The following is a 15,076-nucleotide window of genomic DNA, read 5'->3' on the forward strand; positions in this document are numbered from 1 at the left end:
AGGAAAAAGAACCTGAGCCAAGTGAGGGGTCCTCCTGAAGGCCAGAAAGTGAAAATGTTCCCACTGCCTGGAGTGGGTGGGGTGCATCCGCCCCCTGGAGTGGCCATCACGGCAGCATCTGCCAGGGGAAACGGTCCCCGCCATGTCCACGCCCCAGGCCACTCTACCACCTGGGTTCACAGAACTATCTTCCCACATGAGCACAAGAGCAGGAGGCTGAGCAGAGAGATTCCTAATTTCGTTTCTCCTCAAATTCAAGCTTTTAGCGAGTGGGCAGCAGGCCAGGAGAAGAAAGCCGCCATTCCCATTCACAGTGCCCAGGGAGCTGAGCCACAGGGTGGGGGAGACGCTGTTTGAAGGAGGCGCTTTAGAAATTCCTCACATTTTTTGGCCTTTGTCTTTGGGCATTGAGATGGAGATCCATGTTTGCCTCTGCAGAGAGCTCTTAGTCTCTCCTCTGCATTCAAAAGGAAGATCCTAGCAGAGCAGAAAGAATTCGGAGGCTGTTTTCGCATCTCAATGACCAACTGAGTCCTTCAGGTGTAGGGGGTACTGCGGGGGAGACTGGTTTTCTTTTACTCCTTCACTGCATCTCCCTCTCTCACCTCTGTCCCCAGTCCCGGCCCCAGGTCATCAGTGATGTCAGTGTGATACCCCTTTCTGAGAAGAGCTGTTCCCCAGTACTCTCAGGGTTCCGGGGGAGCATCAAAGGCACCTGTATGCTGGTAGAGACAACTGAGAGCCAGGACACCTGGGTCCTGACGGCTCTGCAGGACATCAAGCCCAACCACTGCAGACCTGATATCTCATTCCTCCCATCTCCCAACTTGGTGAAGAGTTTGGCCTTTGTCCTCCCAGTTTCCATCCCTGGAGTGGTGAGGGCACCAAAGGGAACAGTTACACTGAGACAGGAAGGGGGCAGGGCACAGCCATTCAATGAACAACACAACAATTAACATCAAGGTGTTGGAGGATTCAGTCCCCAGGAGGACTTGAGGCTCAAGATGGTGGGAGATTTGACTTCCTTGAGCTTCATTATATGCTCATTGTAACATAACAGCATGGTAAATAACATGCTCACAGGCACCATGACAGTTCCAAGGCTAGCCACAAAAGGTCAAAGAATGGGAAATAGCCAACTTCCTGGGAATCCCAGCCCCTTCCCCAGGGTAGTTAGTTAGATTGGTCCTTCCACTTACTAGCATATGAAGCTACCGGCCAGCCCATAAAAACTGACAACACCTCGTGGCCGCCTCTCTCTCCATCGTCTTCAGAGACACCCCACACTCTCTGTATGGAGTGTGTATCTACTTTAACCTGAGCTCCCACCGCCCACACCTCATGGCCTTTCTCTTGCCTTCTGAAACAGCCTACACTCTACGCAGTATGTATCTCTCTACGTAAACCTGACTTTACTCAACTGTGGCTCGTTCTTGAATTCTTTCCTGCGTGAAGCCAAGGACCCACACTTGGAGGGGCACATCCCAGGGGTTCCTCATACCCCACATCTGTTTTTCCTGCGTTAAGGCCATGTTCAGTGTAAGCACAGCATTCATAAGAGACAGGGACACCATGGCCAGGGTCCATCAAGAGATTAGCCGGAAGGCCCCTTTGGCTGGTAATTTCAGATCCACATACCTCTCTGTCCAGCAGGGCACTGGCAGTTGCTGTGAACAAGATCCCTCCAATTTGAGATCTGCATCCTTTCGTTCCCTCGCTGAACTGGCACCTTTCCCCCACCAGCGGCCATGCTGCATCCAAATCAACTGATTCACAAGCAGCTGGTGGAGAAGAGTGACACGGGACCTTCATGCTGAGACTGACGCCCCCGCCTGCCCTGGCTTACCGTCAGTTGACTTCCTCAGCTCACTCCTTCCCTGATTCCGGGAATCCAGATCACCTATGCTCTGAAGCATTTGAATCATCGTATCCCCTTTGTGATCAAAATGAAACCTTTATCAAGGGGCAGGTGCCCGAAGGAGGGGAGATCCTGCAGATAAAATGAGGCAGAAACTTCTTTGACAGTTCCCCGATACTTTCTCAACCAGCTCCAAGCAGAGACCCTCGGACCTGTTGTCCGGTTTTGTCCCCACCAGCCGTCCCCCAGACCTGATCTTCCTCCAAGAGGTAAAAAGAAAACTGACTTAAGTTAAGGGCAGCAGCCATTGGTAAATGAGTCTGTCCGGCCACCACTAACTCACTGCATGACCTCAGGCAAATCACTTAAACTCTGAGCTTCAATTTTTGCCTCTGAAAAATGAAAGGATCAGACAGGAAGACATCTAAGGTCCTCCCAGACATGACAGTCTAAATGTGAGCTCCACATCTTACCACAAGAACAACTCATCCTTTTCCCCACTTCAGCTGTTCACGTTCTGAATCCAGTATCCAAATCCTTCAGGGTCTCAACCCACATGTGGCAGCTGCCCGGTAAGAATCACAGGCAGAGGACAGCCACTCCTCTGAAATTGAGCAGGACCCTGTGGGGCTCTCCCGGGTACAAATCCTTTCTGTGTCCCCCGTTTCTTGTTTGTAGGGAATAAGCTTCCTTCAGCCTCCTAGATCTTCCCTATGTTCAAAGGGCAGATTCAAACAGTTGCTAATCAGGGAAGTGAGGGAATGCAGAAACAAAGGAAGAGCAGTCTAGAAATAGGGGCAAGGTCCTGGTGCCTCCCCACAGAACATACATAACAATATATTTGAGTTCTTCTACAGGAACTAAGGCCCCACCTACTGGGAAGATGGAAACTTCAGGCTGAGCACAAGATTCCTGGAACACCTGCCCTGTTACTTCCATACTAGCCAATCAGAAGGAAGTAACACACCCTGCAGCCCTCACCCTAAATTTTGCCTATAAAAACTTCTCACCCAAAACCAGAGAGTTCAGGTTTTGGGGGTATGAACCACCCGTTCTCCTTTCTTGGCCCTGCAACAAACCATTCTCTGCTCCAAATTCCAACTTTTCCATTTGTTTGGCCTCACTGTGTGTTGGGCACACAAATGTGTATTCAGTAACACCTCTATACAACAGTGGGCTCCCCAATCAGACTAGCCATTTCTCCAGCCACTGAAGGTATCATCACACTGTTCCCAGAGGAGGGTGGGGTGGGGTGGGGGTCCCTTTTGAGAGCTAGGGCCATAGACTAAACAGACACTTAGAACTCATATGAATTTTAGCAAGTTCTCCAAAATCCTGGCTACACCTGCTTTTTTGTTTTTTGCTTTTCAACTTTGAGACATGTATTTTCCTATGAAAAGGGATTATATCAAATCACCTAGCCATAGCACTCACCGTCTCCTCTCCTGAAGATGACCTCTGACAACTACTTTACCGTAACAACCTGAACACCCAGAAAGATGGTTCTTTTCTTTTTTTTGTGCTAGACAACCTCACCCTCCTGTATGCAGTGTTCACTTCCACTACACTTGAGGCACAAGCACTCTTCAGAGCTCTGCTTGTTTCACTGGCTGTGAGTGTGCCCCCATGTGTGTTGCGTCTCCCTGTACGTATCTCTCTGGGTATGTGACTCCAGGAGATCTTGATCTGTCTCTCACTGTGTCTGTCCATGTGTGTGCACAGACCTGTGTGTTTATCCCTGTCTCCTTGATATCTCTGCATAGGTCTCTCTGGGTTGTTGCACAGATGAGCCTGCTATTTCAGTAAACGGATCCTATTTTCTCCTCCCATTCACTGCCAAACTTCTTAAGTTTTTTCTGTAGGTAACAAGCTGTGGCTGGGCCCCCAGGGGCAGCTTCTGCTCTAAGCCGGAGTCTTCCTGGAGATCAGAGTCAGCACTACCAACCCTCAAAAGCACAAGTCCAACACCAGAAGCATTGGTGAGCAGTGTACATTTCACCAAAGTCTCCAGAGGATGACGGAGGAGAGATTATATACACCACATCATACCACAAAATTCAACCATGCTTCCTCATTAGACATCTTGCTTTCGCCTCAGAACTCTTCTGAAACCACCACTTTATCTCGTAATTCACACTAGATGGATAAACAGACCTCGGAAGAAACGCCACAGCTGCAGCTCCCTTTAAAGACGCCAGGCTGCACCCCATGAGCTGCAGCACGTGGGCCACAGATGATTGGACCAAGAGAGAGCACCTGACCTGGGGACTGCGTCTCTATTGGCCGGCCAGCTGTCCTATGAGCTAGCTTAGTCCAAGAGCTTGTGATATCTGAACCAATCAAAATCGTCTGCTTAGGGAGTTTGGATGCGACGCAGAGCGGGAGCTGGTTGGTTGTCCTTGAGAGAAGTAGATGACGCAGAGAGAAAAGCAAGGACGGAGAGAAATCCGTCAGTGGCGGCAGAGCAGAGTCGGATCAGTGCGCTCCTGCTGGTGAGAGGCTGCAGGTCCAGGGAGGTGCACCCTGTGTGCTCAGGACCCACCTCGCAGGCCCGCAGGCCACAATGGTTTCCTGGTAAATCTTGTTTGCATAAAGGGGACTGTATGCATTCCTGAAACACTTCCGCACCCTGAACCCCATCCGTGTGTTTTCGTCCGGTTTAGGTGTGCTGCTCATGGGTTCTGCGGTACCCTACCTAGAGTCAGGATCTGTGCAACTGAGGCCCTGGGGAAAGTGTGATTTCCAGATCTGAGGCTGGGAGGAAACATGACTCAGAGGCTTTGCCCTCCAACCATTCCCGCCTCAGACCCTCAGCGAAGACAGTTATCCCCCCACGCCCCCTCCCCTGGGTGCCCCGTCAAGAGAAATCCCGGCACCCTCTGTCTTTGGGTGATGAGGACCATTCTCAAGCACCCACTGTTTTGTTGGGTCCCATGAGCCCACTCCACCCAATGTGTTTCGCTCTGACTGGGCCATACAGTTGGAGGGGATTGAAACTGGAGATGAATGTGTGGAAGTTTGTGGCTTTCATCTCTTAAACAAATAGCAAATTCCTTCGGCTGCCGCTGCTGGAATTAAACAATGATGTGTCGGGGGAGACTCTAAAGCGTTACCTTAGCAACTCCCAGGCTGTTTTCAGGCAAGATCTAGTTAAGGAGGAAAGCGAACAAAAATAATAAAGGGACGAGTCTGGATGGGGTCCAGGAATGGGGGTCTTTTGGCTGAATGTGTGTGTTTTGTGCTCTGACAGGTTTGCAGTCCTCCTTTCAACTAAGTTTTCCTCTCTGCTCCCCCAGTGCTTGTCACCGTTGGTGAGGCCGTCCACTGGAATACTAATGGGAAGGCCAAGAAAAGTCGGCGTGCCTTGTGAGGGATGGGTTAGAAAGGGAAAGACGTCACAGCTGGGACCACCTAAGCGGGAAGTAACGTGCTTGAAGCCTACCAGCCTGGCTCTCAAAATCATGAAGGTCATGGGAGGAAGAAGGTAAGTCTCTTCAGAAGTGACCAGTGCTGGAGCTTGGGCAGGACAGAGGCCTGTAAGGTGGCAATTCATCAGACCCTTGCTGCTCACAGTGTGGTCCATGGGCCAGCAGCAGAGGCATCACTTGGGCGCTTGCCAGAAATGCAGAATGTCAGGCTGCCACAGGCCTATTGACAAGGGTCTGAATCTTGACAAGACCCCAGGTGATTCATGTATGCACTGTTGTTTGAGAAGCGCCAAGTGGGACCTCAGTCTTTGACTCTCCCAGGTTCTTGCAAATCTGTCACTGCCTTTTTTTGTTTGTTTGGTTTGGGGGGGGGATTAATGGTAATTAGGTTTATTTATTTTTAATGGAGGTACTGGGAATTGACCCCAGGACCTCGTGCATGCTAAGCACACACTACCCCTGAGCTCCCCCATCACCACCTTTGTCATGTCAAAACAGACTACCACCCACACGAGAACAGGTATATCTTGCTGATCATGCATTTTAGTGTTTGCTTTTTAACACTAATTCTTTGTGATGGTGATGACATTAGACACTGTTAGGGGTTGAATTGTGCCCCCCTCACCCCCAACTCCAGCAAAAGTCCTAACTTGTGAATAGGACCTTATTTGGAAATAGGGTCTTTGCAGATGTGATAAAGTTAAAACAAGATCATTAGGGTAGCCCTAATCCAATGATTAGGGTCCTTATAAGAAGAGGGAACTTTGGGCGCAGACACCAGGAGAGAATGCCATGTGATGAATGAAGCAGAGATTGGACTTCCGCTGCCACAGGGCAAGGAATGCCAAGGGTTGCCGACAGCCGCCAGAAACTGGGAGACAAACCTGGAGCAGATTCTCCCTCTGAGCCCCTAAGGAGGAAGCAACCTACTAGCACCTTGATTGGACTTCTAGCCTTCAGAACTGTGAGATGATAAATTTCTATTTTTTAGCCCATTCAGTTTGTGATACCAGCCCTAGGAAACTCATAGAGAAACTTTCCTCCCAAAGTACTTTCACAGACAGGATCTTGTGAAAGCAGAGGCTGGATAGGCATTTAATTCAGTTTTACAAATAGGAAAGTCCCTTCGTTACTTCAGGAGGTCACAGGAGTGAGGCAGTACTACAGGACTGCAGCTGGGCCTGGCCCGGTGCTCTGTCATGCCCAGTGGACCTGGGAAAAGGGCTCAGCCACAGGGGATGTGGGCCTGCTGACTAGCTCATGCATCCTTCCCTCGGCCTGAACAGCTGCCACTGCGCCGGAGGACACTGAGTAAAGGGAAGACTAGTGCCGCAGGGCTCACCATCTCCATCTCCACCATCTGCATCACGTGGGCTCAAAGATGCCATCAGCAGTGTGTGTCCTAGCCCCAAAGTGGATGTGGCCCAAGTACGCATCTTTCTTGTCCTGAAGTTTGTATCTGAGTTGTCAAATGTCACCTCCATGGTGACACTTTCCAGCCCCCCCAATTTTATTTTCCTCATGACACAACACCATCCATAATACTGCTGCTTCTTTATTTTATACTTCCTGTCTCCTTTACTAGAATGTATATTCCAGTGCCCAGACTAGAGCCTTGCCCATGACAGTTTCTCAATAAATAATGGGAAGAGAACCTGTTCAAAATATTTTGTCACGTGCCTGTACTGACCCTGAAAGAACAAGTTGGGTCCATACGCAGTCCACGGAAATGTGGCCGTGCTATTACTGAGGTGAGGGAGCAATTTGCACGGTGATACACATCGTATGCTTCTGGTTTTGAATGTGTATCACAAATACCTACTGCTGACTGTTGGCCGTGGCTACCTGTTGGAGTTGGGATTGGAGCGGAGTGTGGTGTGAGTCAGGAGCTGGGGATCAGGGCTGGCTAAAGGAAACGGGGCATAGGTCAGTTGCTTGTAGAGACAGAGAATTTGCTGAAGTCACGGGAGGAACATGGAAGAGGGAGACCAAGGACAAATCCTACCTCCATCACCAAGGGCCAAAGGTCCACCGGGCCACAGGTCAGGGACTCTTTCCTCTCTTTATCTATTTGTGCTGCCTTTGAATTGTGCAAGCCCAGAGAGGGTGGCAGCTGGTAGGAATCTACAGAGAAAGCAACCCTTCTGCTCCTGCATGACATAACAGAGGAGTCCCCAAGGACTGTTAGGCTCTTTGCTGAAAGCCAGTAACGGAAATGATGGCAAGTGGGTGGGGCAGCCCCCAGCTGCGGGGTGCAGGTGGGTCTGGTGGGTGGTTTAGGATAGGAAAGAGAATGACCAGGAGATACGCTGAGAAAGCCAGCCAGGAGCTGCCACCACCCCGCCTTATCTCTCCACCCCCTATGTCCACGAGGAGGGGCACACTCTGGGGGAATGCGCATCTCTCTGTTTCTCTGTCACACAAAGAAGGAGAAGCAGGGGTTCCTGCCCTCAAGGGGACTGCAGTTTGACAGGGGCTTTTTAAAGTCCAGGACAGGCTCCCCCACTCACTGCCAACTAAGTTGTAGAAAGAGAAATCACCCCGCTGCCACCTCCCCACCCCCCAAACTCCCCCCAGACGACAACTGTTTTAGCTGCTCCTCCCACAGATTTCCTACACTTGGCCAAACTGCTCTTCCTTATACAGGCCCAGGCTCTCCTGCCTCTGAGCCTTTGTTTAGCTTCTAGCTGTTTCCTCTGAGAACAGGGCACCTCCCTCCTCCTTCCCGCTGACCTCCCTGGTCCAGACAGAAGAAGCCGGGGGTTCCCCCTTCAGCCAGCCCTTAGGAAGCTCTGGGCCCCCGTACAGTGCCAGCCTGGACTCTGACCCTAAGTCTGTTGCACTAGTCCCTAAACCACTTAGCCTTGTTGTCCCTATGCAGAAAACAGTTAGAGCAGAGCTCCTGCGAGGATTGAAGGCAGTGGCACGTGTAGAGAACAACCCTGGTGCCAGAGGCATTAAAGATGCTCAGTAAAAGGCAGGGTTGTTATATCAGAGTGTGCTCTGTTCCCAGCACCATACTGGGGGAAATAAAGACCAGTGAGCCGAGGTTGCACCCTCCCACCACAGGCCAGCGATGTGCTCGGAGAAGTGAGACAGGCCTGCAGGGAGAAAACTGGGAGGGAAGTGCCAAGTCTTAATAACTAGGCAGCACGGAGGCCTCACATGCTCTCGGCTGCAGCACCCAGCCTTGCCCAGGAAGCATCCAGCAGCACCTGTCAGATGCACCGTTCTGCCCCAGGGCTGTGACCGTTCTGCCCCAGGGCTCCTCTGTGACCAGGACAGGCACTCTGGACACTCAAAACAGGTTGCTGACGGGAGATGGGAGCTGCTAGATAAATGCTGTCCTGTTCTTCCCGGGACGTTTCTGAGACCCATTCTGTGTGGTCCTCAGATGTCCCAGCAGGATGGAGCCCCGGCTGCCATAGCAGCATCCAGCCAGAAGACTCATCCTTAGGTTGGCCTGCCCTCCTTCTGCATTCAGTCTCTTCAGCCCCTGGCTCCTACTCTCTGGGATCACTTCCCAAAATGCGCCACCCGGATCTAGGTCTCAGGCTTTCCCAGAGGGAGCCGAGTTTAAGACAACTGTGCTGCAGTGTCCAGGGCATGGGCTGGGGCTTCGAGCTGGAGTAGGTGCCCCCCTCTCCCAGGGGTGGCACCTGCTCATCTACTCTCTGTGTACTAGTCAGGTTGTCCAGAGAGGCGGAACCAGTGGGATATGTAATGGATATATGAGAGAGATTTATGATGGGAATTGGCTCTTTCCATGATGGATGCTGAGAAGCCCCATGATCTGTCTGCAAAGGGCAGAACCAGGAAAGCCGGTGGGTAATTCAGCCTGAGGCTGAAGGCCTGAGAATAGGGTTGGGGTGGTGCAGATGGTCTAAGTCCTGGTTTTAGTCTGAAAGCCTGGGAACCAGGAGCACCCATAACCTATGTCCAAGGGCAGGAGGGGATGGACATCTCACCTCAAGCAGAGACAGCAAATCCTCCACCTTTTTATTCTGTCCAGGCTGTCATATGGATTGGGTGATCCTCACCCACATTGGTGATGGCATCTTTACTAACTCTGCGGATTCACATACTAACCTACCAATCTCTTCTAGAGACACCTTCATAGACACACCCAGAAATAAAGTTTTACCGGCTCTCTGGGCATCCCTCAGCCCAGTCACGTTGGTACATAAAACTAACTCCCACATGTGGGGTTGCTGTAAAGATCACTTGAGAGAGAAGTTGAGGACAGTCTCTGAAGCCAGGTGCTCAGACTCTTCAACTTGTTACCTGTGTGTCACTTAGAAGTTACTCAACCCCTCTGTGCCTCAGTTTCCTCAAATGTAACGTGGGGATGGTAATAACGGTACCTCCTGGTGTTGTTATGAAGATTGAGTGAGTTACTCGGAGTTAAGCAGTGTGCAGTACCCAGAATGGTCTCCAGCTAGTAAGACAGTGTCTGCAAAGCACTTTGTAGGGTTCTGTCACCTTGGAGAATACTAGATAAAGATGAGTATAAGTTTAGTACCAGAAAACCTGGGAAAATGTTTTTGTGACTTAGAAACCGGAAAGCACATCTAAAAACTTTGGAAGCGCACACCAAAATTTAAAAGATTGGCTTTACTGCCGTTGAAAGATACCAGGAACAAAATTAGGAGATGGAGGACAGAGTGGGAGACGTTCTAAAACCAGCCCAGATTTTATTCCAATTCTAAGTATACTCTGATACCTGGAATATACAAAGGACTTATAGAAATCAGCAAGGAGGGGGCTGCAATCCCAACAGAAAACAGGCAAGAGTGTGAACAAACTGTATAGGAAAAGAAACCCCCAGAGGTCAGGAGCACACAAAGCATACAGTGGTGGGTAAGAGAGACATGCAAGCTGGGAACCTGAGGTGCTGTCATTCTGGAGAGCAGCGTGGCTGTGCCGGGGCCAGGCCCCAGGCTCGGGCTGCTGGGAATCCAGCCCAAAGGAGTCCTCACCCAGGTCCGTGAGGGGCCATGCACTAAATGCTCACTGCAGCGTTACCTCCTGTGGGGCGAAAGAGGCCAGAGGGGCTGGACTGAGCCATCTCCTGACTCTGAGTCTAAATGATGCTCTGTCAGTATCTCCTCTCGCTACTGTAGTCTAGTTAAGAGGAAACGGCGAGGGTGGGGGTTGGGGGAAGGGATAAACTGGGAGTTTGAGATTTGCAGACACTGACTGGTATATATAAAGTAAACAAACAAGTTATACTGTATAGCACAAGGAAATATATTCAATATCTTATAGTAGATTATGGAGAAAAAGAATGTGAAAATGATTATATGTCTATTCGTGTATGACTGAAGATTTGTGCTGTACACCAGGAATTGACACAACATTGCAAACTGACTATACCTCAATAAAAAAAAATAAAGAGAGGATTACAGAAGTGAGAAAAAAAAAAAGGAAACGGGGAGGATAGCTCAGTGGTGGAGTGCATGCTTAAGATGCATGAGGTCCTGGGTTCGATCCCCTTCCATTAAAAGAATAAACCTAATTAACCTCCTCCCAAAATAAAATAAACAAATAAATAAATAAGAGGAAACAAAAACCTGTAGTGGGGAGGGACAGGAGAAGAGAAATCAGGACAAGAAAGAAGGAACAGAACAAATGTGGTCAGTGCCTGGATTTCCAAGTGGGTGCAAGGTAGTGGGAGGAAGCTGGGGTTTGAAGGCGGGATGCAGGGAGGATGGCAGGGCCCACAGGAGAGTCGAGAACAGAGGTGCAGAGCCTGGCATGACCACAAGAATGTGAGGTCCTGTCAACATTGCCGTGGAGTAGAGCGTGGGGACTGTGCCATAAATACTGTAGAGCACACCTGAAAGTTGACAAGAGAGTAAATCCTAAAAGTTAACTTTGTATGGTGGCAGATGGTAATTAGATTCAGCATAACAATCATTTCACAAAATATACAAGTACCTCAGTCATTACCTTGAAGACCTCCAACCAGTACAATGTTATATGTCAATTATACGTCAATGAAAAATTTTTAAAAAAGACAGCTCCAGGAAAATGTGTCTGCAGCAGCACAGACCTGGTGGTGAGGCCCCTGCGGGATGGGGCAGAGGCTTCTCAGGGAGCCCAGAGAGGACTCCTAGGGTGAGGCGTGCAGAGCCTGGGCCCGGCTCCCCATCCTTGTCCTTGGGGTGCTTCAGTGCAGTGGTGGCAGCCCAGACCAACTGCGTGCCCCTGTGATGAGCTGTGAGGGCCACGTGTGCACGATGGGGAGTCTGAGGTGCCCACTGATGGAAGGCAGTGGGCAGAGGGCGTGGGCGAGACCACTCTGTGTCTGGGGGCTGAGCCTTCAAGGACAAAGATGCTGTCTGAGTGGAGACAGAGAGGAGACTGCCTGAACCAGGACCCAGAGCCAGGAAGACCCACGCCTGTTCGAAGAGATGGGAGGTCCCTGGGACAGGAGGGAGGGAAGGGGGCTCAAAGGGCCAGAACTGAAAACTAAAGGCGTCCCGGGATGGGTTGAGACGTCTGGACCAGGCTCTGATGGAGCTGAGAGCCTCTGCCCCCTCAGGGTGATGACAGCTCCGCTGTGTTTTCAAGAGGATGGGGGATGGGGCGGGACCAGGAGCCTGTGTCCTCATCATTCTGTTCCACTCACACCATGAGCACGTGGACTACTCACACACCACACTCTCACATTTCTGTGTGCACACCACGTGCACACATGCAGCACCAACACACCACGCCCAAACCCACACTGTACACATCTTCACCCCCTCCAGCTTACACGTACTACATCCACACACTCCACACACCACATGCAGTACACCCGTGCACCCCCTGCACTCACACTGGGTACACACACACCACATACGCATATATACTGCTCACACCCCCCAGATGCACATATACACACTGTACACACCCAGACCCACACATGTACTAGATCCACACACTCACCCCACACACATACATTACACCCACACATCACACACACAATCGCCAACCCCACACACACTGCACCCACATATATGCCACACCACACACATGCGCACACACGCTGCACAATATGGGGACTGTGTCCCCAGTAAATGCAGGCGGGCAACTGACTCAAACAACATGAGAAAGTAAAACATAAAAAGCCTGCAAACTACTCTGGGGCTGTTTCTGGGCATTCAGACCCAAATAAGGTCTGGAGCACCTGGGTTTAGGGTGACTTGAGGGAACTCCCTGTCTCCATTTCCCATCAGAACCAGCGGGCCTGATGTCTGCCACCCAGGGAGAGACACGACAGGGCAGTGAGATGCCCCCTCCCCAGCTGGTGTCACAGCCCCTGGTCTGGCTCCCGCCCCCTGTTCATCCTCTGAGGCACTTTGGCACCTTCCTGTCTCCGAGAACCCTGTCCCCAGAGGGCCCTCTCTTGCCTTTGCTCGGATAAGCCAGGTTATCTGTCCATCTGCTGGCCACTGACCTGTTTATCTTCTTAGGACTCTCTTCCTGAAATAACCTGGGGTTATCTTAGCTGCCAGAGCAGGCAGCCCTGCCTGACAACCCCTCCCAGGGCGGGTGGCTGCTCATCACTAGCAGCTTTAAACGCCTTTCATGTAGGCCCAAATTCCACACATTATTCGGCCAAACTGGAGACCTGACTGAGAAGGGCCGGCACCTCCACCCCCATTGGATCCCCCAACTGCAGCCTGGGCTCACAGGAGTGCAGGCGGCCTCTCTCTCTCCCGTCCCAGGATGAGGTGGTCCTGTTGCTCCCCGGGTCTCTCGCCCCAGCAGCTGGACACATCTACATGCAAGCCTGGTCGTCTCCGCAGAATTGGCAGGCACAAAGCCAAGCTCTTCCTCTGCCTTATTCCAAACCTCCCACCTCTCTCCCGTTTCTATCCATTCAGCCGTGTCAAAACTTCCCTAGACTTGGATTAAAATCTCGGGCACAGTCCTGTCCCTTCCCATCCTGGTGGTGCCCCTCACCAGTACCACAGCCCAAGCCCTGGCCCCCGCCCTTCCAGGAGCAAGTCCTCTGACAGCTCCCCTGGTTCTGGATTCCAAGCCTTCTACACACAGCTGCCGGACTCGCAATCTTCCATTGGCATCTCACCCTGCTACTGCCCTGCTCAAGAACCATCCAAGGCTCTCTGTTAATGGCTGCTTCAAGTCTAAACGTATTTGTCTGGCTCGCAAGGTAGACTCCACTTACCTGACAGTACATTCCACTACTCCAGTTAGTATCATCTCTGCTCCAGGTCAGGCTGAGCCCCTCACAGCCCCTACACAAGCAGGCTCTTTTGGGCCTCCACGCCTCTGCTGGAGCTGACCTGCTGACCAGCAATGCCCTTCAGTATCTTTCTCCCCTTGGCAAGATCCCCGCCAAGTCCCAGTTTTGCTAAGTTTTCTTCAGTGCTTTCCAGTCATTCATTTGTTCAGCCAACGTTAACTGAGCACTTACTACGAACAAGGTTTTCACTGACCAGCCTCCTCTCTGCGCTCCAACAGCACAAGTAACATCTGCCTCACACCTTTACACAGAATCCATCCCTTAAGGTCTTGCAGTGTGTCACCATTACAGGTCCGTAGCCCTCAACCATGTCATAAGCTCCTTGAAGGCAGCAGCCCAGTCTCCCGCCCCAGGGCCTGGGGCTCCTAGACTTGGGAACTTCACACTCTGCAGGTGGTGGTGGTTCTGTTCCTGTTTGTAGGGCTAACACAGGATTGTCAGCTTTTTGTTTCATCAAATAAAACCATTTTTCTAAACCATTTTTTAAATCTAAGTATAGCTATTTTACAATGCTATGTTAGTTTCAAGGGTACAGCGGAGTGATTCCGTTAAATATGTATTCTTCTTCAGAGTCTTTTCCATTATAGGTTATTATAAGATATTGAGCATAGTTACCTGTGCTGTACAGTAGGACCTTGTTGTTTATCAATTTTTATATAGTAATGTGTATCTGTTAATCTCAAATTCCTAATTTATCCCCCCCCAAAAAAAACCATTTTTTAATTTGATGTCATAAACAAAAGCACGCTCTAACACTAACAAAGTAGCTCAGAAAAGTAGGAAGAACATAATCCCAGAATAAAAGACAATCCTTGAAATTGAGTAAGTTTAGCAGTATGGAAAAATTCACCGTGTTTTTCTTCTTGTTCATTTCAGAGCATAATCTCAGAATAAAAGGGACAGGCCTTTCAAAGGAATCAATTTAGCAAGCTGGAAAACTCATGATGTTTTCCTTCAGTTTGCAGAAGACAGGTGACTGTCAGCGTCCATCCCAGTGTTTGGGAGCCTCTGTCTACGGCCTCTCACCAGGTGAGCACAGCTCAAGTGAGCTGAATGAGGAGTTGATGTCTTTGGTTGTTGCCTGGAGAAGCCATTGTGAGTCTCTTCTCATAAGATCCAGCCTGCAGCCAGGGACAAGGCTGGCCTGGCAGTGGTGACCCCAAGCCCAGACTCCTATCCCTTTAGCTCTGTCTCAGACACATGGCCTGATTTTTTTCTCCTCTGTAGGCAGGTGGCTATTCTTGACACGAATTGCATCCCATTCTTGAGCAGTGAAGTGCTGGAGCCTCAGGGTAGGCAGGTAGGTTGGGGGCCTCTGGGGATGTTGGGCAGGAGCAGAAAGCAAATAGGCCACAGAACAGACACCCCACCCAGTGTCCTCACGGCTCCCAGCTGGTCAGGAGCAGAGTGGGGTGAGACTTCAGAGCCTCCGTCCCCATCCCCCTGGGATTCTGCTCTCTCCCTGCCCTGTCTCAGCCCAACTTGAAGAGAGAAATGCAACTGAAACTTTCCATTTCTCAGCCCTGGAGA

The 15,076-nt window shown here is 50.7% G+C and overlaps 1 long non-coding RNA gene across 1 annotated transcript; it reads left to right on the forward strand.

The window, feature by feature from the left end:
• The first annotated feature begins 4,263 nt into the window (after nucleotides 1–4,263).
• On the forward strand, nucleotides 4,264–14,798 carry LOC105085396 (uncharacterized). Its single transcript, XR_836800.3, has 3 exons — nucleotides 4,264–4,432; nucleotides 5,155–5,342; nucleotides 14,423–14,798. It is a non-coding gene; the product is annotated as an uncharacterized LOC105085396 (long non-coding RNA).
• Nucleotides 14,799–15,076: the final 278 nt, after the last annotated feature.

Source organism: Camelus dromedarius, chromosome 7 (genome assembly GCF_036321535.1).
Source record: "Camelus dromedarius isolate mCamDro1 chromosome 7, mCamDro1.pat, whole genome shotgun sequence".
NCBI lineage: Eukaryota > Metazoa > Chordata > Mammalia > Artiodactyla > Camelidae > Camelus > Camelus dromedarius.